Here is a 25035-nt window from a genome sequence, read left to right on the forward strand (position 1 = left end):
AAAAAAAAAAAAAAAGAAAAAGCATAAATTTGTGCCGGAGCTGAACGGCAAAACGTGGGTTGCTTTTGAGGAGTGTGTTTTTCAAGCTCTGCTGTCGGATTTGTGCCCCCTCCCCATGTAAGTGTGGGAGGGCTGATAGAAGGGAGTTTTATTTTGTTCTGTGTGTCTCGATGCCTGACCATCGCCCTGTGCTAAGGGCTGTCACTGCATGTGGGCTGAGAGCATGGCACTGTGCACGCGGGGCAGGGATGGGCATTGCGGGGGGCAGGTGTGGGGGCAGCGCTGAGTCAGGGGCTGAACCCCATGCAGCAGTAATGGAAGGGCTGCTCCGTGTGACTGACACCGTGTGCACCTTCACCACCTCCTGGTGTGGAAAGTTCTCAGATTGTATCGATGATTTATGTTTGGGCATCTCTGGGAAACCTTCAGCACCCAGTGATGGTGAGGAGATGCCCCATTAGTGATGTCATAAAGCCGGTGTGGATAGGGCAGCATTACTCCCCTGTGCTGTTGGTTGAATATGTAGGGATAATGCAAACGGGGGAGGAAAAAAGGCAATGTTAAACATCAGTGAGAATAATGTTCTTTTAAAGCAAAGAGTGATGTAACAGAAGGTTATTCACAGCATGCCTGAAGAGTGGAGTGGTGTGTGGTAACTGGGCTCCTACCTGACCTTCTCGGTTACTGGATGTAACCAAAACTTCAGCACTTTTCCAGTGCTTTGGGGAGATGGTGGATGCTCCATCCCTGGAGACACTCAAAGTCAGGCTGGACAGGTCTCTGAGCAACCTGATCTAGCTGTAAGTGTCCCTGCTCCTTGCTGAGGAGTCAGACTAGGTCACCTTTAAAATGCCCTTCCAACTCAACCGTGCCACGATTCTATGATTCTATGAAACCAATCTGCACCAAGGGCTGCTCGCAGTCCTTCCATAAATACGGGCAGTTGTTGTTCTACGTCACAGAAAGGAAAACAGTTTGCATCACCAACATGAAAGCTGCCTATTGTTATTTGCCGGTGACCTCAGAAGCAGTGTCGCTAGCCGGGAGGGAGCAACAGTGGTGACATTTAACTTCTGTGGATTAAAGTTTTCCTGTGGCAGTGACTAATGGCTCTGCTTTAAAAATGAGGTGCATCCCGTGTTTTCACAGTTGGTCATAGTATCACGCTGTCACCAGGGTTTAATAATGTCAGTTATCAGTGCTAAAGGACTCATTGAAGAGGTGAAGAGGGTTATGCCATCATTTTGAACCCTTGCCTGCTGGGCTGCCCTGCTTCAAAACGTAGCTTGATGTGGTTGCTTGCATAGCGGTACCACAGGGGACAGCCTGCAAGAGAATAGCTGAGTGGGTGACGTAGTCACAAAGTGCTGTTAACATTGGGCAGCTGGATTATTTTGTAAGGTCTTTGTGTGCTGGTGACTTCTACAGTTACCTGTGGTTATCTGTGATACCGCCTGGTGAGTTACGTTGAGATCCCATCAAATGAAGGGGGTGGGAGGGATGGGATCTATGTTTAGCGTGGCCCGAACCCACTGAAATTGGTAACAGCTTTGTAAGCCCTCAGTTCTGTAAGCACTGAAATTCATGCTCCGCCAAGCGCTTCTTTGGGAAGACATACACACCGTATGCAGAATGAGCAAATGGGTGAGCCTTCATGAGATCAGCGCCGGAGTCTGTATGGAGTACTCAAACTGGAAAGCTGGGTTGGACTCTGTTATTTCTTAAAGTCATCAAAACAGAAAGCTGAAACTCAAAGTGATTGCGTTTTGCAGGAAGTAACTTGTCTGAGCTTGCTAATTTCACAGGGAAGATGTGCCTGCTTAAAGGTGTGAGACACGCGTATGGCTTTGTAGATAGATGCCTTTCCAGCCAGAATGGGCGCTGGATGTCTGCACAGAAAGTTGAGGGAAGGGACAGCTGTTTTTCCTCACTGTGCGGTGTTCCTCCGTTGGGTAGGGGCATGCACAGCCTTCCTAGGAATGGGCATGTTACTGGTTGCTGTCCCCAGTGAGCATGCTCGCCCCTCCCTGGGACTGCTGGGAGTTGCGTGAGGGCTCTCAGGGTGGAATTACAGTTTCTGTGTTCGTGTTTCAGCCACAGAGCCTGAAATCCTTCAGAATATTGACAGTCAGCTGCAACTTATTCCAGTGTCTTTTTTTAGTTGTTGTTATTCTTTTCTGTAGCAGTAAATGTCACCCAGATAACTAATCACTGCATTGCAAAAAACAGCCAAAAGAAAAAAAAAAAGTCACGTTTATTTGGTTAGATATCTGCAATACAGATTATTGAACATTGGAGCAACAGTGCTTTTTGAAAGCAGGAATCTTACACGCTGAAAATGTTTATACATTTTAGAGCGAGGGTAAAGTTGTTGTGACTCAGTCACTGAAGGTAGAATTCTGCTTTTCGGTTCCCCACCGTAACCTTGGACACCACCAGCATGGTGCTTGGGAGCTGGGAAGATGTAATGAGGAACACCTCTCTTGTTTGTAACTCATATGTGAAAAGTAAGTGAGACTTCCTTTCCTCTTCCAGCAGAAGTGATTCTAGTAAATATTATGGTAGCGAGCCTGCATTAAAGCACGCTGCTGGCGTATGGTCCAGGTAGTTACATTGCCTTAGCTTTCATTAGGGTGATGACTTCATTGCCAGTGTTTACTTTCATTACCCAACTGTTAGTCAGCGAATGTTCTGTCTCTTGATCTGCTGAACCTGCTTTGCTATTTGAAGCTGTTGAGCTTTGTTATTTTTGATGCAATGGTTACTCAATGTTGATTATTCATTTTTTGATGTTGTTTATGTCTTGGTTATCTATAGAGCCTCATCAGTGTAGTTAGACATTTCATGTTCGCAGTTTCTCCTTGCATTCCAGAAACTGCATTACAGCAGCACTTCTTGTGCAAACAGACTCAGGGAACTAAGTGTATGTCCTGAGATTGAGGTAGCGCATGGATGGACGATGCTTGTGGCTCTCAGGTTGCTGCCGAACTGTGTATTGCCCGGTGAGTTTAGCAGATATTTTACAGTAGTAGCATTCGGGTGCTGCGAGCTCATTCGCTTGTTTGCTGCTCCTGGGTTGTGCACTAACATCTTGAGTAGGGAACGTGACTGTTTGTGTGGTGCTGAGGGCATGTGTTGTTGTTCGTTGATGGAGATGGTGCTTTGAGCTGCCATAAGCCTGACGGAGACACACAGCTTCTGCTGGGGATTCTCAATTGCTTACATTCTGACGACTGTTTAAAAGACCCTTTTGCTAACCGTTCATTGAAAGCATTGCTTATCGAAAAGAGTTCCGTTTGTATCAGCAGGATATGGTGTAGCTGAGCATTCGTTTGACAAATTCCCACTCTGCTGTAGGCTGTGGCAGAAGCCATAGGGCAGGCGTTGCTGTTGCCCAACCACCATAGGCACCTTCTGTAGAGCTCCTCTGCCTTTACAGGGCTGTGTGTGAGGATGAATTTAGCACACAGCACTTAGCTCCTAATTAAAGCTTATGGTATTACATCAGTAATCAGGGCACTCTCAGAATCTCTAAGAAATTACTTTTTTCATTGTCTGCCCTTCCCCATTTCCATCTCGCTGTTGGGAGCTCGTCTCTCAGTGCCGCCGTGTCGCAGAGGAAATGTGTTCCAGCAGCCTACTCCAAATTGCAAAGCAGGGCGATTTTGTGGCTCCCCAAATCTTTAAGGACAGTTTTTAAAATGATCTGGCTTCTAATCTTTCCAAAGTAAAATAGAAACTACAAAGCACGTGTAATTACAATTTGTGCCTATTTTTAGCATCCTGACATGTTCAGTTTATATTATGATGATTAAAAAAAAAAAAAAAGGCAGACGATTTTAAACCGGCAGCATTTGTGTTATTTCATATGTGGCTGCTTTGGTTCTCCTTCTTTTTTTTTTTTTTTTTTTTTGCTTTGGAGTCTAAAGAAAACGTATGTTACAGTACATTATGGAGGGTTTGGAGTGTTTGCTGAAAATCAGATCAGGGAGTTTTAATGTATTCCAAACACACACATGCTTTTCTTTTCAGGCAGGTAAAAGAAAGGAAGAGCAGCGAGTGCCTTGCTGCTATTTTTATGCAGCACGGAAATGCTCGTGTTGCCTTGTTGCAGTGATAAAGCTGCCTTCGTAGTAATTTTTTCTTGGCTTTTTTAAGGAGATTGTGAGCGGTGAAGTGGCATTCGTTTTCAGGAAATAGAGGGAGACGGGTGGAAACAGAGGTGCTCGCACGTGCTTTGGTCACAATCGTAGTCTGGTTTTAAAATAACCACGTTTGTTTGTTAACAATAGGTTTGGGAAAGAAATTATCCGTGTTCTTTGTTTTTGAAAGGGCAGCGTGTGTTCACTGCCCATGTGGTAGCGTTTAACCCATATTGTGTGAGCTGACACCGAGTCACATTTATGCTCTGACTTGTTTTAATGTTCAGACTGTTCTTTTTCTGAGATCTAGGACAATAAGTGATGCATTTCAAGTTGTGCAATGTAACTGTCTTGCGCTGCTTTAGCTCATTGTTATAATCATACCAGGTTCATGAGTAAGCATTTTCTTTTCCTCCTGAAATAATTTCCTCAAGAAGCAGTTGAGCTCTGGATGTTGAAATGATTTGCGGGAAGAGTTGTGAACAATAGCCTGTAACGGGACGTGCTGTAAAGAACTGTGGGTGAGGTGTTACTGTCTTTGCTGTCTGAAACTAGAGCTGTCCTTCAATAGCTGAGGATGTGCTTGGGAAGACTTTTTTTTCTCCCCCCTGCTTCCCCCTTCAGTCTTCTCACAGAGGTTGCTGAGTTGCCTGGTTTAATAGATGCCGTCTGGCTTCCCTTGGCTTTGAGGCATCCTCGCTGGGGTTGGCAGCCACAAGTATGATAAAGCCATGAATCAGGCAGCTGAAGGGTTGGCTTAAACCTTGCCATTATGGAAATGAGATCGCTTCTCTTCCCTTTGGGTTTGGAGCCCCTAGTGGCTGTGTTTTCAAGCTTGCTTTCTCTGTGCAGCCATAGGTAGGGCCGTCTGGGAGGCTTCAGGAGATAAGGGTCTCCTTGAAGTCCCAAGACGTGCAGTTAGCTGAGCGCTCATGAGAACTCCCAAAGTCACTGGTGCTCCTTGGTGAGACACCAGTTACTTGCCATCTATCTCCTAAAGTCACCTGTTTTAACCTCGGAACACAAAAATGTTTCCCCAAGATCATTCACTCGTTTGTGTGAAGAGTCTGTGATAGTATGCAAAAACTGCTAAGCTTCCAATTTCCACATGGTGCTTGAATGCTAACTTATAGCAGCTAGAAATGGTTAACGCTGTAGTTTACAGAAGTTGAAAGGAGCATTAAACACTACTGTTCCAACATTAAATGTAGCTTTTCCTCCCTTGCATAGCTGCTTGCATGAAGCCAAAGGTCTGCCTTGCAGATTGTTGTGCATTGATGTAGCCCCAAATAAAATCCCAGACCTGTGTATTATCTAGAGGAGGACCATGAAGTTGCTCAGAGGGCTGGAGCACCTCTCCTATGAAGAAAGATTGAGGTAGCTGCGCTTGTTTAGCCTGGAGAAGAGGAGGCCCTGGGGAGACCTCATTGCAGCGTTCCAGTGCTTGAACAGAATTTACAAGCATGACGTGGACAAACATTTTACATGGCAGTAATACATGGGTGCCCCATCCCTGGAGGCGCTCAAGGCCAAGTTGGATGGGGCCCTGCACAGCCTGAGCTGGTGGGGGGCAGCCCTGCCCATGGCAGGGGGTGGGGCTGGGTGGGCTTTCAGGTCCCTTCCAACCCAAACCGTTCTGTGATTCTGTGATTATCACATCAGCTCACTTGCAGCATCCTGTGTGTAACTGTACGTTGAGTTGATTACCACAATGCTTTATTGATACTGTTTTTAACAGCACTGTGAATGCATATTTTAAGACTATTATAGAGAAGCGTTTCATCAGTGCTGAGCAACGCTGCAAGAGATTTATGAATACATACTTTAATTGGACTTACTCTGTTTGCCTTTTTCTTACTTTCCCCCCAGATGAATTTTACCTCTGTAATGAATGCTGAGATCTTCAATGCATAATTTATGTTGACATTAATAATGATAGTTGGAGAATCTTTTAATGCCAGTTTGAGAAAACATTGCAATTTATGTTGTTAACCTCCATCCTGTTAAATTTGAGCTGATTTTAGTAGAGAGAGCAATGACTATCAACGATGGGAGGAAATAAGTCAGTTCTTACTGTGGCAAGTGCACTGGGAGTTGGTGCTGTGAGTGGTGCGTACAGGTGTCAGATGACATGCCAGGCACGCGGCTTTGCTTCTGAATGACTCCTTCCAATTAGAAAGTAATGACGTTAAGGGGATAAAGCAGGTAATCGGAGTCTCCCAGTTCCCCAGTGCCAGGAGGTGTATATTTGCTGGTGTTACTTATTTATCTACTTTTTCATGAGTTGCAAAATTGGTGGTAACCTCGGGTAAGTCTAGAGGGGGGAAAAAGCACTGTGTGGAAATTGTGGGATTAATGGTTTAGCAGTTGGGATTAAAAATAGTCTTAGCAAATTACCCTGTTGATACTGAAGCCAGAATCTGTTAATGAGGTTACAAGCAGATTGGTTTATCAGTCATTTATTTTCTAGGTTGATTAGGGATTATAGGTCACCATGAATTTCTTTCACAAAAGCCGGCAGTGTGGAGGGCTGGGGTTGCCAGTGTTTCCTCTCAGAGTTTCACGTGCTTAAAAATTGGGCGTCTGTGGCTCAAAAGCGTCTTCCAGATTGTGTCCCCGCAATTCTGGTGTTCTGAAATGTAGTTTTCAAAGGGCCTGAGGACTGTAAAAGGATGAGTGAGCTTGTTAAGGGTCTGAAAAACAGAGCTAAGGCAGTGAGGCAATCAGTGACGTTCATGCAGGCCAGTGAGTGCTGGTTTTTGAATGCTGAATTGTTTGCCATTGGGCCTCTTACAGCTTCCGTGAAGAACTTAGTGCATTTTTAAAGCCATGGGAATGTACGTGGTATAGGAGGGAGTGGTGTGATCATGGGATAGTTAAGCTATGGACACCTTGCAGTGACCTCTGCTCTTTCTTTTTCTTGCTTTTATTACTTAAACACCGCCTGGCCATGCGCCGGTGGCCCTGCTGGTGCTGGGCTGGGACCCAGTGGGCCCTGCCTGCCTCAGCTGTGCTGGGATTGCACAGAGGCCACTGATGGCATGGGAGCTGTGGTGTGCTATAGATTGGTAACTTTTGCATGTCCTATTCTAACCTCCAAACTGCCTTTGGTTGTACCCCTGTGTAACAAAATCTTCTAACTGCCACCTGTATTTTGCAGGTCGCAAATCCATCTCCGAGCTAGGCATCCCCTCAGAGCCTTCATCAAGGCTTAGAGCTGTGCTGGAGTCCTTTAGATCTTATTCTGATCTCTGCTATCTAGCTCAGAAGGTGCTGTGGCTTTCATACTCCCTTTGCTGCTATGTCCTGCTGTGCACCTTGAGATAACATAGTGACGTTTGTTGGTTTTTCAATACTTGCTAAGAGAAATGCAGTCAAATGGCAGATGTAGAAGACTTCTGTAACATTATAGCTAGATCTGGGGTGCTGGAGAAGGTTGGTGGGGAGACTTGTAATTCTTGCTAGCTTGGCTCTCATGGAAAGTAAAGGGGAGAACAAGAAGTGTGAGAAACCCAGAACTGATTTCAAAGAGGAATGGAAGATACTACATAAAGAGGAATCCACCAGGGCCGGCCACTCTGGCAGCCAGAGGAAAAGGAAAGAAATGGTGTCTTTGAGATGTTAGGGATTTCTTAACCTTCCTAAAGCCTAGCTGCTTTTCTCCCCTTGCAAAAAGCTTGTTCCGGCCTCCTGCAGGCTCTGAGACTGGTGTCCCGAGGTCAAGGCTTGCATCTCTGTCCTGGGGAAGAAGGCAGATGGTTATTCTCTTAACGTGGCTACTCTAGGTTTGTGTGTGAGTTTTGTGCTCCCACGAAACTGGAGAGGAAGCACAGTGGGCATGGGGAAGAGTGAGAGGCCCAGCGTAATGGCAAGATCAAGAAGTTTGTCTGAAGTTTGGTTTGACTCCTTACACAATTGGGTTGGGAGCATTGCCGTCCAAGCTGGTACTTCCCCAGTACATTGGAGATGCCACTGCTCAGGAGAGTCCCTGCCCTTGGCTGTCCCCATGGAGGACACACTCCCTTGAATATTTAAGAAAGAAGGACAGGATGATCAGAATTGCAAGTCTGACAGCAGAGGAGATGTTAGACATTGGACAGATTGTTGTTGTTCTTAAAAAGCCATCTTAGTCTGTGTTGTTCTGTGTGCTTTACACTTTGGAGAAGAGAACGGTGTTTGAGGAGCTGAAATCCCAGTTTGTCATTCTAATTTTCAAAGCAAAGTTAGTTCTAATTTTCTGTTAAAAATATTATATATATAGATAGAGGAGTATATGAACGTGGAAAAAAATTATGAAAAGTAATTCTGTAGAGGAGCAGTAGAAGTGCTCTTTACAGTCACCCCTGCTTTACTTCTGTGCTGTGAGTCTGGTGGGTTTTATCTGGTGTAACTCAGAGCTTTCTCGTGGAGCATAACGGCTGCTCTGAGAACTTTGCTGAAGAGCAGATGCCCCAAATTACTTTTCATGTAACTCCACTGTGAGGTCACACCTTGCGCATGGGATGGCCGAGCTGCGCAGGCTTAGCTGGGTGACTTGTGCACATCTCTGGGTTGTTCTGCAGCTGGCATCAGCTCCAGGCTTGCAGAGGCACTGAGGAGCTGGCGTGGGCAGCAGCTGCTGTAAATGCTTGAGGAGAGGAAAACTCAGAAAATCAGGCTATAGAGCTGAACACGGCTCTGAGGGGAAGGGGGATGCAACAAGGCTATACAGAAATACAGGGGAGAAAAGGGTGTTTTGGGAGGATCCGTGGATGCCCAGGAAGATGGGAAGGATGGGAAACCAGTTTCCCCATCCCTAGGAACACTTGGTTCCTGTAGGTGGGTGTCTTTATTCTTCTTGTCATCAGGCAGGGAACGCTGAGAGCTGTGCAGGAGCTATCTGGTGTCTGCGCATTGCCTCACGCGGGGCGGTCCGCTGTGTCACCAGGGGTCCTGGGAAAAGTTACAGCGCAAGTACTGCTTGAGGGGGGGTTAGGAGAGGAGATCGTAAGCAGAGGAGGAGGAAGCTGGCCAAGCACGTGTCTACATGTGCAAGAAGTGGCTGGATTTTTCTTTTGTGCAGTTACTTTAAAGGACGCGAGACTTGGGAGGGACAGCATAGTGGGAACCAGACCCTGCTCCTGCTGCTCTGTCCCCAGACCTGCCTTGCTCTGTGGTCCCCATCTCCTGGCTGCCGTGTGCCTCTGAGCTGGTGTCAGCACTGGCAGCCTGAGCATGGGGAGCCTTGGGCTGAGTGGGTGGATGTGGCATGTGGAGCCTGTGGGGTTTTTGGAGGAGGAGTATGAAGTGGAGCAGGTTTGTGTTAGGGATGAAGTGTTGCAAGGGGGGCGGGAGGAGAATGGGGCTGTGCTGGGAACGCAGGGTGCTGGCGGCAGCGGGCAGAATGCTGATGGCACTGGGGCCTGATCGGTACTCTGCTTGGCAGCGGACTGCCTTGAGAAGGGAAACAAAGAAATTCCTGAGAACGGACGGAGTTTGTTAGAAGTAGCTAGGTTTGGGAAAGACATGTGTCAGCAAAACCAGCCGTTAAAAAAACAGTAGTACAAAGTGGGGAAGTCTGTTGTTCATAGCCCGTCTTTTCCATGAATGCTCATGAATTTGATGAAAGTGCATTTTCTAGACATGGCCTTTACCGCTATGACCTCAACGCTGATTACTTTTACAAAGAATGCGCTGGGTATAACTTTTCTCCTCCTGTGGGGAGGAGTAAAAACCTAACGTACTGAGCACATTAGAGGGGTTAAAATGAAGACACGCGGCAGTTTCTTCTTCCAAGCTTCTGTAGTTGTGATAGCTCCTTCTGCTAAGCCGTCCTATAAATCAAACCACAACATGACGATCGGGTAAAGGTGTGTGGGGACGTGCCAGGCGTTTGTTTTCACCTGATACAAACTCAGTGGTTTAGTCTTACAAAAGATGATGATTTATCAGGGCGGCATAATTATAACCATTGTCATATGGTGGCACCCAGCAGCAGTGATCTATTTCTGTTTTTCCCGGGATGTGTACAAACACATAGCAGGAATCAGTCCCTGGACTCGATTGTATCTCGTGTGTACATGTGGTTGTATGGATCCATTAATGGGTCATTAAAATTCCTCAAAGCATATCTGCTGTCAAGTTAAATGCTCATAAATGTCAGTTAATTATCATAGCCCTCTTCACAATACTAAGTTATTAGAATTGAATTTACTGTGCATTTCACTAGAGAAGAGGGAAGCCAACTTCAGCGTTTGATCCTCAGCTGGCATTTGAATGTCTGTCCACCATACGCAGCAGTAATTTGCCAGCGCTTTTTGTGATAGGGAACGCTGCTGCCTGTGTGCCTGTGCTCTGGAAACACTTTCTGCATTTCTGCTCTCCTCCAAATGCAGCTGGTGTCTGTGCGTGGCCGTGGGCTCCATCCAGTCCTTCAGGGGAACAGTGCCATGGGGCTCCTGCTCTGTGGGTACCCAGTTATGCGGGTAATGACAGCGCACCAGGATTGTCCCATAAATTAACCTGATAATTCCCTGGAAAAGTGAAGGTGGTTCATCTGTATGCTGGCCCCCTTCGTGTCTTGTACAGAGGGTGACTAGCCAGGGGAGGTTCAGGTTGAATAACAGGAAAAATTTCATCTCAGAAGAGCATTGAGGCAGTGGCACAGGCTGCCCAGGGAGGTGGTGGAGTCACCGTCCCTGGAGGTGTTCAGGAGCTGTGTGGATGTGGCACTGAGGGACGTGGTCAGTGGGCATGGTGGGGATGGGTGGACTGGATGAAATTGGACTGGATGATCTTAGTGGTCTTTTCCAACCTTAATGATTCTATGGTTCTATGAATAGTCACAGTAGATGGGAGCAGCTAGGGAGGAGTAAGTTTCCCATCACATACAGCATGGATGTCTTCATGTGTAAGGTACTGTTTGTGCGGTTTTCCCCCAGTGCGAAGATGCTCTGCTTTTCCAAACAGCCCTGACATCATTCTGGTTTTGGTGATACAGCTTATTAGTAAGATCTCTATGGCATAGTGAATGTGCACAGACACAAAGCTCACATTTATGTGTCTTCTGAGCACTGCAGTGCAGCTGGGAGTAAAGTGGTGCTGTATCCCACGAACATTTAAATGGCTTTGTAATTTTTTCAATGCAATGGTTAGAAAATGATACAAATTGCATCACTTTAGGAGCTTGTGTCATTTTGACCCCAGTGACTGATACTTTGATTTTCATTGGTGTTTCTCTCCTGACTTTGGCCTCATTAATTTAAACTTAGATCAGCGTACGTGGGAGCAGAGGTTGGTATTCAGTGTGCTAAATATGCACTGTAGCATAGAAAGTGTAGCAGGATGGAAGGAAGATCAGGTAATGGAGGGAGATGCTGATGGATTATCTCCCATGTCCCTGTGCTGTACATCAAGACCTGTACTCCCTGAGTCATGTGCTGTCCTCGCACAGGTAGGCACAGCCTACGCCGGCTCCTCTGGGTCATGCACTTGAGTCATTGATCTCATCTTCTGACTGCTTTTTGCAGTAACCCAAATGATTGCGTAGGTTTGTGATCAATCTGTTGCTTTTATTTAGTCTCATTCACTCCTGTGTGTGTGTGCACGCAGAGACACGCATGCGCTGCTGCAACATAAAATCTTCAAAGCAATCACGGAATAACTTCTCCTGACATCGATGAGCATTTACCACTCATCTGAAGAGCCTCGCTGACTTCACAGACACTTTCTTATGAGTAAAAATTCACCACGTCATCACTGGCTACCAGTCTGGCCCCACTGACTACTGTTATTACTCAGCCACCCTGAGTGCAGCATTTCTTGGAGATGGAGCCAAGTGCTGGTATTACCAGGCCCTGGCTTGAAAAATGTGAAATTGTTGTTTTCATTTCCGTTCCTGATATTGGCAACCTATTTAAAACCAGGCAAGCACAGTGCCTATAGCCTGTAGGTAAAACTGCCTCCTTGGTAGCGCAGCATCATGTAGAGCACTTCATCTTTGTGACAGCGCGTTGCGGTGCATTTTTGTCCCCTGCCTCCCGTTCATCCTGGTGGACCATGTTCTCTGTGATGGCTTGCTGTTGCTGCCCACTGAGGGGGGGATTTCAGGGGTGCAGATCTGGCTAAGTTCCTCTTCTGCATATACAGGACAGGGATGTCCTAGTTCTGTGAAAGTGTTTGTTCAAACTACAGGTCCACTGCTTAGAGAAGAGGGTTATGTGGCTTGCTAAGCAATGGGAAAATTAAGGCAATACTGTTATGGCATCCTTAGGTCAATACAAACGTTCTGTTCTCTTTAGTTCCTCAAATATGGCAAAAGATGCCTAGCTAAGTATTGCTAAAAAAATAAACTTGCTTGCTAGAATAGCAGCATGTGATACAGTTAATGGCGAAGGCAAGAATGCAGTTTAACAGTGACTTAAGAGTTCTGCAGCTGCTCAGTATTCTCAGTATTTCTGCATTTCTTACCTTGGTAAAGAGCAAAACATTTCCTTATTCCATTCCATTTTATTTTATTTTTTTAAAATTCTGTCCCTTTTCAGGTTTTTCAGAAATAGGTTGTTCATAGTCCTCTATACTTCTGAGGTTATATATTAGCAAGCACTGTATTATTAACCCTTGCACATCAGAGTTCATTGTGTGTAATGTGAGCATAGTGTATACCTATACACGTGGAAGAAAAAGTGGCAAGATCTATTTTAAAGCTGTAAAGGTGGATACGTGGTGCTGGCAAGAACCAGAGTGCCCTAAGGCATCCTTACATTGCCAGTGAGGATTTGAGCTTTTATTACAGTAAATTTTATTGCCTAGGTTAAAAGCCAAATTCGTTGAACCAAATTAATCTCTGGTTCATTTCCAGTGTTGGCAGAGCTTAACTAGGAGCAAATGTAGCTATTTAGTTAGGGATGTTATTGATTTAATATTTTTAAACTAAGATCAGAGTGGGTTCAAAATTTAAATAGGTTTTGAAGCTTTTGTATGAGATTGCCACGCTGCCAATATTAAAATGGATCTAACTTCTTGTTTAAAATGAACATCCTTGCCTTAAGTACAAAGCCTGTCCTTGGGCTGGCAAGCAGAGCTGTGCCAGCACATTCTGGTGGCTGCTTGGAAACCTACTGAACTGACGGCAAAGATTGGCTCGTGTGGGTCAGCCTGCTTGGGTCAGTCTGTACGGTCGGGGATTTTATTTCATAGGTAATTAACAATGCACTGTTGCCTAATTTTAGAGCTCAAGTAGTTGCTTTGTTTATTTAAGAGGAGGAACTCTACGTCTCTTTGAAATGTTCACGACAGGGATGGAAACCCAGGTAATTCACCTTACATGGCAGGAGAAGAGTTTTGCGTGGTTACTGCACAGAGCTGCGTTGTTTACACATTGGCGTAACCCATCCCTTAGTTTATAGATTCACAGTCTTCCTGAAAATGTCACAAGTCCACAGTATCCCAAGTGCTATGCTGAACGTTGGGATGTACTCAGCACTCATATGTAGTGTCCAGACCAAGAAAGCGTCTTGAGTTCTTGCAGCTTACTTCTGGCTGTGTTATTCCAGGAGGCTTGGTGCTCTTCCCCAAGCCAGCTGTGATTTATTCTCATCCAGAAGAGTCTCAGGCAGGCCAAGTGACAGCATGGCGATAGTCCTCAGAGGCGCTTCAGCAGCTGCCCCATGCAAAGGCATGATAATGTACCTATGTACCTCTCCGCCTTGCTCCATGTGCCCTGTGTGGCAGCAGGGAAGCACCTCTCTGTTGGGCCATGCTGGCTCCCCTCCCCAAGCTCTCCTGCTGCAGCCCCTATATGGATCTCTTTTGGCCCAAAATTCCTCTCTGGCACCACTTAGGGAAGCATGTTTTGACAGTGCTTTCTTACATATGCTTTTAGAGAGAGACACTGCAGGTGTCACTGCAGATAACTCTTCTCTGGTGTGCAGTTGGGAGATTCCAAGGCAAAGGAATCAGGGGGAATTACTTGCTGCTCTTAAAAAGTGCACTAAATCTTCTTCTTGAAAACAGCATAAATGTTAGGAAATGATATAACAATGCTGGGTTTATCTAGGAGAAGCTGCTTGTTTTAGTATGGCACATTTGTTTCAGAGAGTTCCAGGTAAAGGAAGGAAAGCATATTAGCAACTATAAAGGGTTTAGATTAATCCAAAATGGTGATTTAACATTTTCAGGGGAGTGTTCACTGCAGTGTTGGGTATACTCATTTTACCCAAACCTCACTGCTTTTTCCTTGATGAGGTGTTTTACATAGCTGTGTGGTCTCTCTGGGAGTGTGGACATACTAAGCTCATAAGCAAGGCTGTTGTATTCAGTAGATCACTTTTGCCATATGTACAGGCATGTATGAACATGGAATATTCCCCATTATGTGAAAGGAGAACTTCTGGGTTTGAAAGAAAAGTTCAAGCTCCAAGGACATCTTCAGAGAATAACAGATACAACCTCTTACCTGGCCAGAAGGAGAAATGTGCGCTATTCATTCGGTTTTTACTACCATGATGCACTTGGACACAGAAATGACAGCTTATTGTGGCTGCTGACCAATGATCTCCACTGAGGTCCTGGGCTTGGGTTGGTCCCTCAGCCTGTTCTACCCCTTTTTTCAGGAAAGAGTTGCTATGAAACGGCTGAATCAACAGGATGAGGATTTTGTTTGTTTTTCTTAATCCGTGCCCATTGTTTCTTTTCTGGGTTTGACACCAATACCTGTGAAGACAGTGGGATCAAGCGCACCATCATCAACTTTGTGGGTGATACCAAGCTATGTGGTGCCTTTGACACAGCCGAGGGATGGGATGCCATCCAGAGAGGCCTAGACAGGCTCTAGCAGTGGGCCGAGGAAAACCTTGTGAAGCCAAGTGTGAGGTCTTGTACCTGGGTTGTGGCAACCCTCACTATCATTACAAGCTGGGGGATGTAAGGATTGAGCACAGCCCTACTGAAAGTACTTGGGGGTGGGTACTGGTGGATGGCAAGTGGGACATGAGCCAGCAATGTGCCCTCACAGCCCAGAAAGCCAATAGCCTGGGCTGCATCAAAAGAAGCGTGGTCAGCAGGTTGAAGGAGGTGATCCTGCCCCACTACTTTGTGCTGGTGACGCCTCACCTGGAGCACTGCATCCAGATGTGGAGTCCTCAGTACAGGAGAGACATGGACCTGTTGGAGCACGTCCGGAGGAGGGCCACAAAAAATATCCAAGGGATGAAACACCTCTCCTGTGAGGACCAGCTGAGAGTGCTGGGGCTGTTCAGCCTGGAGAACAGAAGGCTCTGGTGGACCTGGGAGGAGCCTTTCAGTATCTAAAAGGGGGCTGTAAGAAGGAAGGGGACAGACTCTCTAGTAGGGTCTGTTATGATAGGGCAAGGGGAAATGTTTTCAAACTAAGGGAGGGGAGATTTAGATTGGATATGAGAAAAAAGTTTTTCGTTGTTGTTGTTCTTTTTTTTTTTTTTTAGTATGATGAAGGTAGTGAAGCGCTGGAACAGATGGCCTGGAGAGGTGGTAGATGCCCCATCCCACTCAAGGTCAGGTTGTTCAACCTGATCTAGCTGTCGGTGTCCTTGCTCATTGCAGGGGAGTTGGACTAGATGACCTTTAAAGGTCTCTTCCAACTCACACGATTCTGTGATTCTATGAAGACTGGAACTACTGAGAGCTTTTGTCAACACACTAGATGTCCTATGTGGGGGAGGAGGAAAGGATTTGGCTGAGATGTAGCAATTTGGAAGTGTGCTCAAACGTGATAAGGCCAAGGTGGTGCAATTACCGGGGTGCAGTCAGCTTGGGATTGTCCCGTGCTTGTTGCTCTTCCTGTGGTTGCTAACACTGTGCCTGGTGGCACTGATGGGTGAGGCATCCTGTAGTGTAGCAGGGCATCTGCGTGCATGAGCTAGTTCATTACTGTACTGATTTAATAATTTGGAGAGGTATTACAGTAGAACAAAGAGTTTGCCTACTTCTTCAGATTAACGAGATCTCTCTCTTAAAGCAGGGGATTAAAAGGTAATTATTCTGTGTTTATATAACAATCACTTGGAGTGGTGCATGCTAGATAGTTTATCTTTTCCTTAGGATTGTTTCTTATTGCCTCATTTTTGAAAGCTATTACATAGCTGAGAAGTTTTTTTTTTATTTTTTATTTAATTGATTATTTTACTTTGAATATAAGATCAAGTTGTTCTTTACTCTGTGAACAGGATGTAACCATTATAGTTGCGCAAACTGAAATGAAAACCTTGTTTGGTTTGTTTTGACCCAATAACTTGGAAGACATTTAAAGTGACTCAAAATCAATGTATTTTCGTTCAAGTCACCCTTAAATTGTGTCTGTGGCTTGTGTGCCTCGTGCTGTAACAATTTTGTACCCATCCTTGTAAGTCCAGCAGGTCAGGCTTCTTGGGCAACCAAATCCCATGTGGAAGAGGCACTGTCCCATGTGTTGCCTTGTTTTGTCACAGCAGCTCTCAGTGGAAGGCAGAGGTGGAGGTGTGGGGACCTTTTTTGCTGTAGATCGTGGAAAGCAGAAGAAGGCAGAGGTATGACATGGAAATGGTACTCACCTGGATGCACTGAGATGATTTTGTTTGAGTTGAGGAGGTCTTTGAAGTCTTCTGGTGGAAAGACTTCCTCCTCACCCCCCATCTTCACTCTCAGGTGGGTGGGTTCTTCCACCTACACTTTACCAGAAGTGTTGGTTTAGCTGCTGTGCTTTACAAGAAGAAAATGTTTCCTGTGGAAATCTGAAATTGCATACAGAAACCGGTGTTTGATTTCTCAATTTCGAGTCTCTGTTCTCTTTCAGGAAAAGAAATGTTTGATTTTTTTTTTCTGTTGTGTTGAGCTGTTTTTTTTTCTCTTCACATTTTGTTTGAAAGAAAAAAAGATTGAAATAGCACTATTCATGACTCATGTAAAACATTTTAACTACTTTTCTTGGGATGCAGAGAGAATCTCAGGGAGTTGGGAGGTGGCAAAGGAAGAGGAAATAGAGGGAGTCTTAAAAACCTGTCCTCTTAGAAGTAGCAGTGCAGTGAGATTACACACCTTTTGAGGTTCTTATACCAAAACTCATTTCAGCTGTTGAATGACAGGATGGTTGCCCCTGTTGCAACATCTGAATATCTTTGAGGAAATACCTGAGACTCTTGTTTGCTGACTTCACACAGTGACACACGTGTGTTCTCCCCGTCAGGCCCACATGTCCTCAGCTGCCACTGCTTTCCTCCATCAGCAGGTAGTTATTTGTGTAGATTATAAGGGAAGTGGTAACAGCTTTGTGTTCCTTGGTGTTCTCGTTATGCCTGGTAGGAAGCTTCCAGGAAATGCATGGAGCTGTCAAGAATGTAAAAGGTGCAGAGTCTTCTTCTTGAAGAAGAGAGGCTCAGATAGCAGCAGATATGGCAGCCTTTAGGTGCTGCAGAGAATGAATTGAAGTCATTATGATATTATGGCAGGGATCTGCCAACCTGTCAGCTTTTGATGGACATAGTAACTGGTGACAGGATGCTGCATGAACGCCAGCCGGTTTCTCGTTCTGTCAGCGCGGCATTGGCGCTGCCAAGGGATTGTTACTTACTCAAACTATTGCACATGGGGAGAGCTGCTGATCAATACTACAAATGGACCGTTTGTGTTTGATGATTATCAAACCTGTATTGGTCTTTCAGCTGGGGGTGCGCTACGTGAGGAAATAAATGGTTGAAAGGGCTGAAGTGTTGGTTACAGGTAATTCTTTTAAATTAAAGCATAAACGTTCTCAGCACTTCACAACCTGCAAGATGTAAATAGCTTTCTGACAGCTTTCCAGCATCAATTTCATTTGGGAGTTGGCTTGCTGATACCCTGAAGTGGAGGGGAAGAAAAAGCAGAAGTATTTGGAAGTGTTGTTTTTTATATATTTTAGTATGGCTGTATTTGTTTCTTTAACGCAGCACTGAGTGAGCATCCCAAGGACATGATTTTACAGCCCTGCTGTGACTAAACTCCTCCCAAATGAGTCTGGAAGCAGGTTCTGAAAGTGGAGATGCAGCAAAAACAAAGCAAAGACTTGAAAGAACAAACACCAACATTATGCAAGATAGCAGATGAGAAATGATTCAATAATGGTTACAAGCATTCATACAAAGGAAAAAATAATGCATTCCTGCTTAATAGTATTGATTGTGCGTTGGAAAAATGAACCGCAGCTTATTGCGTCCAGGTTGTAGAGAGTGCCATCCGCAGATACAGGGAGGGGTGTGATGGAGAGCTTTTTGCTATATGCTTAGACAACAAAGTAACGCAGGAAGGATTAAAGGACTTCTCAGGTGAGGTCATCCTCTATTTAATGCTTGTTGAGAAAGCGCAGGCATCTTGTAGCCTTTGTTGAATGTATTTTGGAGGGTTAAGATTATTCCTGCCACTGTATCCACTGTGAGTGATTGTTTAAAAAGAAGATCAAAGCTCCAGTCTTCTGTTGGCAATTCTTTGAAAGGGAGCGTGCTTTTTATTTTACCATGTCGTAATTCCTAGTTTTAAGTGTGTGATGGTTTACCATCGCTAGAACAATGCTCAAATTACTTATTCAGACAAAAACTGTAAAGTCTGGGTGACCTAATTATAGATGTCTAAATTGGCAGTCCCGTGTCCTGGTATTAAGTATTCCCTTACTCAGAAGAGCTGAGTACTTAGAAATCCCATTGCAGTCAACGGGAATTGCAGTAATAAGCACTTTGAAAGGCAGGCTCTCCTTGTTAAGCACTTAAACTTGATGGTTTATAGAGATACCTGAGACTTGAAAAGTGTTCGCCTAAATTAGTAACCTAGTTAATATCTCTGGAGCCAATTAACTGTCTGAAAAATATTTGCGGATCATTGTGAAAAAGTCATCTTTAATATTAAATAATTTTAAATACAGCGTTTTTTGCTTGGAGCAGATGAGTAGAATTTGATCAAGTGTTTTAAGTACTGCCTTATGGAAAAAATCTTGAAGTCTCACATTGAAATCAGAGATTTCAGTTTTTGTTAAATCTACTGCGACATGATTCTACTAACACTTAATATGTATGAGTAGCTTTGAAAATACGAGTGCTCCCACTGGACTTCATCAGATTATTTATGTGTGTGAAGTTACTCCATTGCGTAAGTGTTTGCAGAATTGGGGCTTGTGTAAAGTTTCAGTTAATGACTTAGGTTTCTTTTTGTTCAGTTCTTAATAAGTTCTTGAAAATTTCTGAAGAGCCAGTATTTACAGCACAGCCCACTCGCTGCATTCTGTTTCAGAAGGGAAAATCATTTCAGGTCAAACTCTGTTTCTGCAGAAGGGGAAAAAAAAAGTAAAGTAGAAAGGATTTTAGCTTTGTGTATGCTTCGTCATTGGTACAATGGATTCATTCATAAAACCTTGCTGAGATGTATTCTGTTTGTTTTTTTTTTTCCTCTCATTGTAAAACGTAGGTGCAAGTTTTCCTGGGAATAACAACACAAAAGCCTTAATTTGGAGTTGTAATTATGAAGTGCTGACTTGACCATTCAAAGCAGGTAATGGTTTTATGTGGAGTGAGGAGAGGGATGAAGCTTTTTGCTAATGCAGGCCACTTCAGGACGTTATGATGTGCGTGAATCAGGTATTTGTATTCAGGCAGTGTACAACAGAACATGTAGAAATGGTATGACAGCATCTTTTAGAAAAGCATATTCATAAAGTAGTTTTAAATAGATTCCGTAATACTGCCATACAGTGTGGACAAACCATGCGGTTCAGAACATCCTCGATTTTCTCAGACAGTATAAAATGTTTCATTGCTATTAAATTTTAAACAGGATTCAGTATGTGTCCTTTTAAATAGACGTTCTAGGCAATACCTGGAAGTTTAATGGTTTCAGACACTTTTTGACTTGCTATGCAGACAAAATGGGGCATTTTCAAAGCAGCAATTGGAAGCATAGCAAACTCTTATGCACTCAAAGATGGACAAAAGAATACTTCCTTCAAAAATGTGCTCTGTAACAGCCCTTTATTGTGTGTGTGTGTGTGTATATATAATATATATACAATGTAAATATAATGTATACAATATAAATATAATATATACAATATATAGTGTGTGTATATATATGTAAAATCTTGTACTGAGGAGGAAAGAAAAAAATATATGTATTTTTCCTGGGTATGCATTCTTTGGTACATTATGCTAAATTATATGATTACTTCTTAGATTTAAAAAAAAGCATATGAGAAGACATGTAAAAACACAGCTCAAGTTTCCAAGGGAAGTTCCAGAATTAGGTGCTTGATTCTCTTTGAGTACTTAGAAAATTTCCAGTTATGCTTCTCTCTGCGTAACAATTGTGCATCTGTGTAAGTGTATGAAATGTGCTGTATTATAAGTCTGGCAATATCTCTTTCATGTGAAATGGGAAAAGAAAAACAACAAGCTTTCATTGCTAGAGAAGCTCAAGCTGTGGTCACATTCTATTTTACCAATCTTCCATGGTAAACTTGCATAATAGTCTGTGGAGTTGGAGTGATGCTAAAGTAAAAAGATGAGGTTGGCTCACAAACTGCACAGAGGAGAGAGATGTCTTCATGTGGCTGGATGCAGGAATGAGCTGACCTCCCAAAGACATTTGATCTGGGGAACTCACTGTACCAAGATGCTATCAGAGCCAAGCATTACAGACTAAGTAATTAAGAGGTTATGTCATATGCCTTATGGCATAAGAGAGCTACAGAGAACATTAAGTTAGAAATACAACTTTTCAAACAAGGATGCTTCTGAATTACTTCGTGTCTTCTAAAGATAGAGGCATTGGTCTCATCTCATCTGGCTGTTCTGATGTTGAGTGATGACACTGTTTTTAGAAAAAGTGGGTTTTTTTTCGTCTGAATTACTGTTATAGTGATTCAAATTTTGAGGAAGTGTCCTCATGATGGTGCACGCTCTGTTATCTCAGCACCAAATATGAACATTGTGTGTCATAAAATTGCTTTTTTTTTTTTTCCAATGGCAGTTAAGTTCTAGTTCAGCCAAATACAGCAACACAGTGCTTGCAATTTCTCTGAAACTCCTCTGTATTACATGACAATGGCATGAACTGGGCGGCCTGGCAGCACTGACGCTTGGATACCTTCACTCTTAGAAATGCTTTGTTTATGAGACTCAGTTTGTGGTAGAAACAAATATTATAGTATTGCGAAAACAACTACTTCGCTCTCTTTGCTCTGCAATTTGCATCTACTGTACTTCATTGAAGAGCAGCTGTATTCAACCAGCATCTCAGCAATTCCTTGCAGATCTACTCCAGATCTGAAATTTTGGTGTTTGTTTTGTTTCTTTTTTTTCTCTTTCCTCCCCACCACCCACCCCCTCCAATGGTGAATCCGGTAGCAGCAGGCAGTTTTACTGTATTTTGCATCTCTGTTCATGGAAAAGCTGAATTCAGTGCTATCAAGCCAGTTTCCTGTTTAAATTGCTGTTTTTTGTTGCCCAGAACTGGAATTCAGATGAAGCAAGAACCAGCTATTTCTTTCTGACCTTGACACTTGTTTGCTTTTCTTGGCCAGCTGAAAAAATGTTAGAACAAACTTGATGCTCAGACTCTAGCAGAATAATTAAAACTTTGTGCACAGTTTCTTATCAGCTATTGGTTGCGTTCTTCAGATAAGCAATTCGGTAAAAAAGTAATTATAATGCTCTCAGGAAATCTGCCTGTGGGCGCTGGAATTATTGGGTGAAGACCTCTACTCTGTTTTTGTGTGTGTGTGTTTGTATTTGAGCATTGTGGAGAATCTCTCTGGAAAGGTTTTTATTGTGCTGAGTGAATGAGACCAACTTCTGGCTCCGGTCTTTGTTCTTCCATGTTTTGTGAGGTACTTTAAATGAGGAGTGCCTTCAATGCCTGAACAGCTGCATTTCTTCCTTTAGGGCTTTCGCCAGTGGAGAACAATAACAATAATGTGGAGATAACTTAATTATGAAATGCGTAGATGTTGTTTCACTGATTTGAACAATGGACTGGAGACATGGGAATATGAACCAGTGAAGCAATAAACATCCTTCTAATAAGGGAACGTTTACAAATGAAGTAGCTTTTAATTTCTGTATTTCTGCACTGTGCTGAAGATGCGGTTTTATGCCTTGGATTTCAGTATGTTTATGTCACAAAGGTCTATGGCAGTAGTTTAAATATTTTGGGGTTGCAAAGACCTTATAAGGAAATGTAAGATGATACAAACTGTTCTTTCACATGCGCTTTCTGATTATTTAGTGCATACAGAAACATAGTTCACTTTGGGTTTGTGAAAGCCATTAATCTAATAATACCAGTAAGAAATGAGTCTTGTCTTGAAGTCACCCGCTGTGCAGTTAAAACTAAGCTGGAATATAAATGGATGTTTTTGCAATCCGGGGAGTTATAACGTAGTATCACATAGCCTAGCAACAGCTCAGTATCGGCATAACTCACTGCCGTAACGAGCTGTGAGCACATAGGTGTGGCAGGAAAGTGTATAAGCTATTGCAAGCAAATCCCCGAATTTGCATATGTTGTTTTCATTTACAATGCTAATAGAGATGACAAACATTATTAACTTACGGTAATTAAAGTGCACGTCTAACTTTATGACATCTCTGCAGTTTGTTGTACTTTAGGTGGCAAGACGCATTATAAACTCTGAAAAAGCTGTAAAGAGAGGTTAATAGAAGCTACTGAATACAATTTGGGATTTAAATGTGGAAATCCTTAATAGCATTACTGTTTCTCTTATTCAGAAATTTCCATATATTTCATGGTTTCTAAACTACTTTTTCGAGATTGTATGTATACGTAGATTCACGGTGAGGACAAACGCTTTAAGATGGCTGTTCCAATGAATGTAGACAATAGATGGGTCCGACTCTTTTTAATGATTTAAAGTTGTTATTCAGTTAAATTAGACCTCGTGGCACTGATACACATCTGGTCGTTACTTTCTTTGGGCAGGGTTTCCCTAGCAGTTTGCCTTCATTAACAGCTACCAAGTGACTCTTAGAAAATAATTAAAATTTCATTTGATCATATTTCTATTATGATGGCTGTATTGTTGCCAGTAAGTGAAATCAAATGCTTGTTAGCCACAGAATCTCTGCAGATGAGTTTCACTGTATCAAACAGAGAAACTGTTGGTCTTGCAGCGAAAGCTCTGGAGGCTGTTTGTATACACTCTAATGGTGTCCTCTACTTCTTCCTAGCAGTATACTATTCACTAAAGAAATTGAATGGTGTTGAGTATTGAAGCCCTTTAAAATTTACAACATCTTTTTGAATTACTTTGCTTAAGCAAGCAAAACCCCTGCGGTCAATTATGTATGTGTTTTTTTTTTTTTTTTTCTCCCTGGGTTTCTGTTCTTCTCCTTCAGCCTGGAGACACTTGGCTTGGTTTTGTCATTGGGGTTCATCTGACTGAGGCACAACTGTTTGTCTCTTTTATGTAGTGTGGTGGTGTCTGGCTTTCAGTGATGGAGCTGTTGGTGCTGCTGTGTGATAGGAAGCTGGGATGCAGATATGCACCAGGCCATGGTGGGAGGAGATGTGTGTGATTTTTTAGAGCAGTTTTTTATGTTCTAGGGAACCAGTGCTGTTTGTCTTGCCAGCTTGGAAGTGGTGGTGTCAGCTTTTCTGTTGACCTCTCATGTGTATTCGTAAAAAAGGAGAAGATGGAGTCAGCCTCACCTTGGGTAGGTGTGTTCCCACCAGAGATGCTCGGTGTACTGCATCACTTGCTGTTTTGCAACTCACTGTTAAAGATAAAGCCTGGCCTGAAATTCTGCGGTCACATAAAAGCAACTTCCCCACCCTTAAACTGGAGGTGGCCAGGCTGTAAGAGCTGAGCATAGGGAGGCCTACAGCCTTTTCCTGTGCAGCAGCAGATGGCTTAATATTTGGTATTAGTAGTCATGAGAACATCAGAGGGTCCGAACTGGCTCAGAATGAAAGGTCGTGCTCTCCAGAATCCTTCCTTTGCCAGTGCTTGGTGTCATATGCTGGGGGAAAAAGCATGAGAAATGGATGAGCCTTTGGTGACCAGCCCTCCTGGGCACTCTCCCGCTTTTGACTGATTTTCAGCTCAGTCACTTCCTAAGCTAGAGGTCATGTCTGCGTCTTTTTGGTTTCTTAGCCCTGTATGGGCTTTTCTTGTGTGAGGTTGTCCATTTGCCTTTGAGCATCATTTGAGCCAGTCGGTGGTGAAGCAGTAAGCAAATGGAGAGCTTTCTTACAATGTTACATGCCTTGTTTTCCAGCTGATATACACATAGTGGGCTCAGTCTCAGTTTGAAAAGAAGTTTTGCAATGTACCAGTGCAAAAGGAAGTAATTCCACATGTCTGAGGAAGATAAGATGGCAGCCTGGCACTTAAAAACAAAGGGCTGATGTCACCCTTCTCGTGCACACCTAAGTGTGCAGTGACTGCTGAAGTCAGTGTGGTAAGTCTGGATTGACACCCGACTGACTCAGAGTTTTACTCATGGTTTGCAACAAAACCAGCTTTGAGTGTACCTGAACCTCCTGTGAGCCGGTGATCCCTCTGCTGGGCCTGAGATGAGAGGTCTTTGTGGAATAAAAGAGCTATATAACACTGCCAGAAAGGGGTTACTGGAGAAGACTTCCCTTGTGCAAGGGGTACCACGCTGCTCCAGGGCCACTGCTTGAATGTGCCCCTGTGTGAGGCCTTCTTTAGGCATGTTTGGATGAGAAGATGACTGCAGCTGGGAAACTGCCATGTATTGGGGTTAGATCTGCAGCAACTTGGCTGTTGGCTAGCAGCTGCTGAAGGAGTAAGATGGTGAAATAGAAGATAAAAGTTAATAGAAGGTGAAGCATCTAACATCGGTGGTGCATCTCAGCAAGTTGGCCTTCTGACTTCTCTTTTACAGGATACCTAGTAATT

The 25035-nt window shown here is 43.7% G+C and overlaps 1 protein-coding gene across 1 annotated transcript in view; it reads left to right on the forward strand.

The window, feature by feature from the left end:
* Positions 5812-25035, forward strand: part of ZNF516 (zinc finger protein 516) — a 94651-nt gene continuing 75427 nt past the window's right edge. Inside the window, exon 1 of the mRNA XM_021385782.1 lies at positions 5812-6450. The gene's annotated coding sequence lies outside the window, so the exon portion shown is untranslated. The remainder of the gene's footprint in view (positions 6451-25035) is intronic.

This window comes from Numida meleagris, chromosome 2 (genome assembly GCF_002078875.1).
Source record: "Numida meleagris isolate 19003 breed g44 Domestic line chromosome 2, NumMel1.0, whole genome shotgun sequence".
NCBI classification, from domain to species: domain Eukaryota; kingdom Metazoa; phylum Chordata; class Aves; order Galliformes; family Numididae; genus Numida; species Numida meleagris.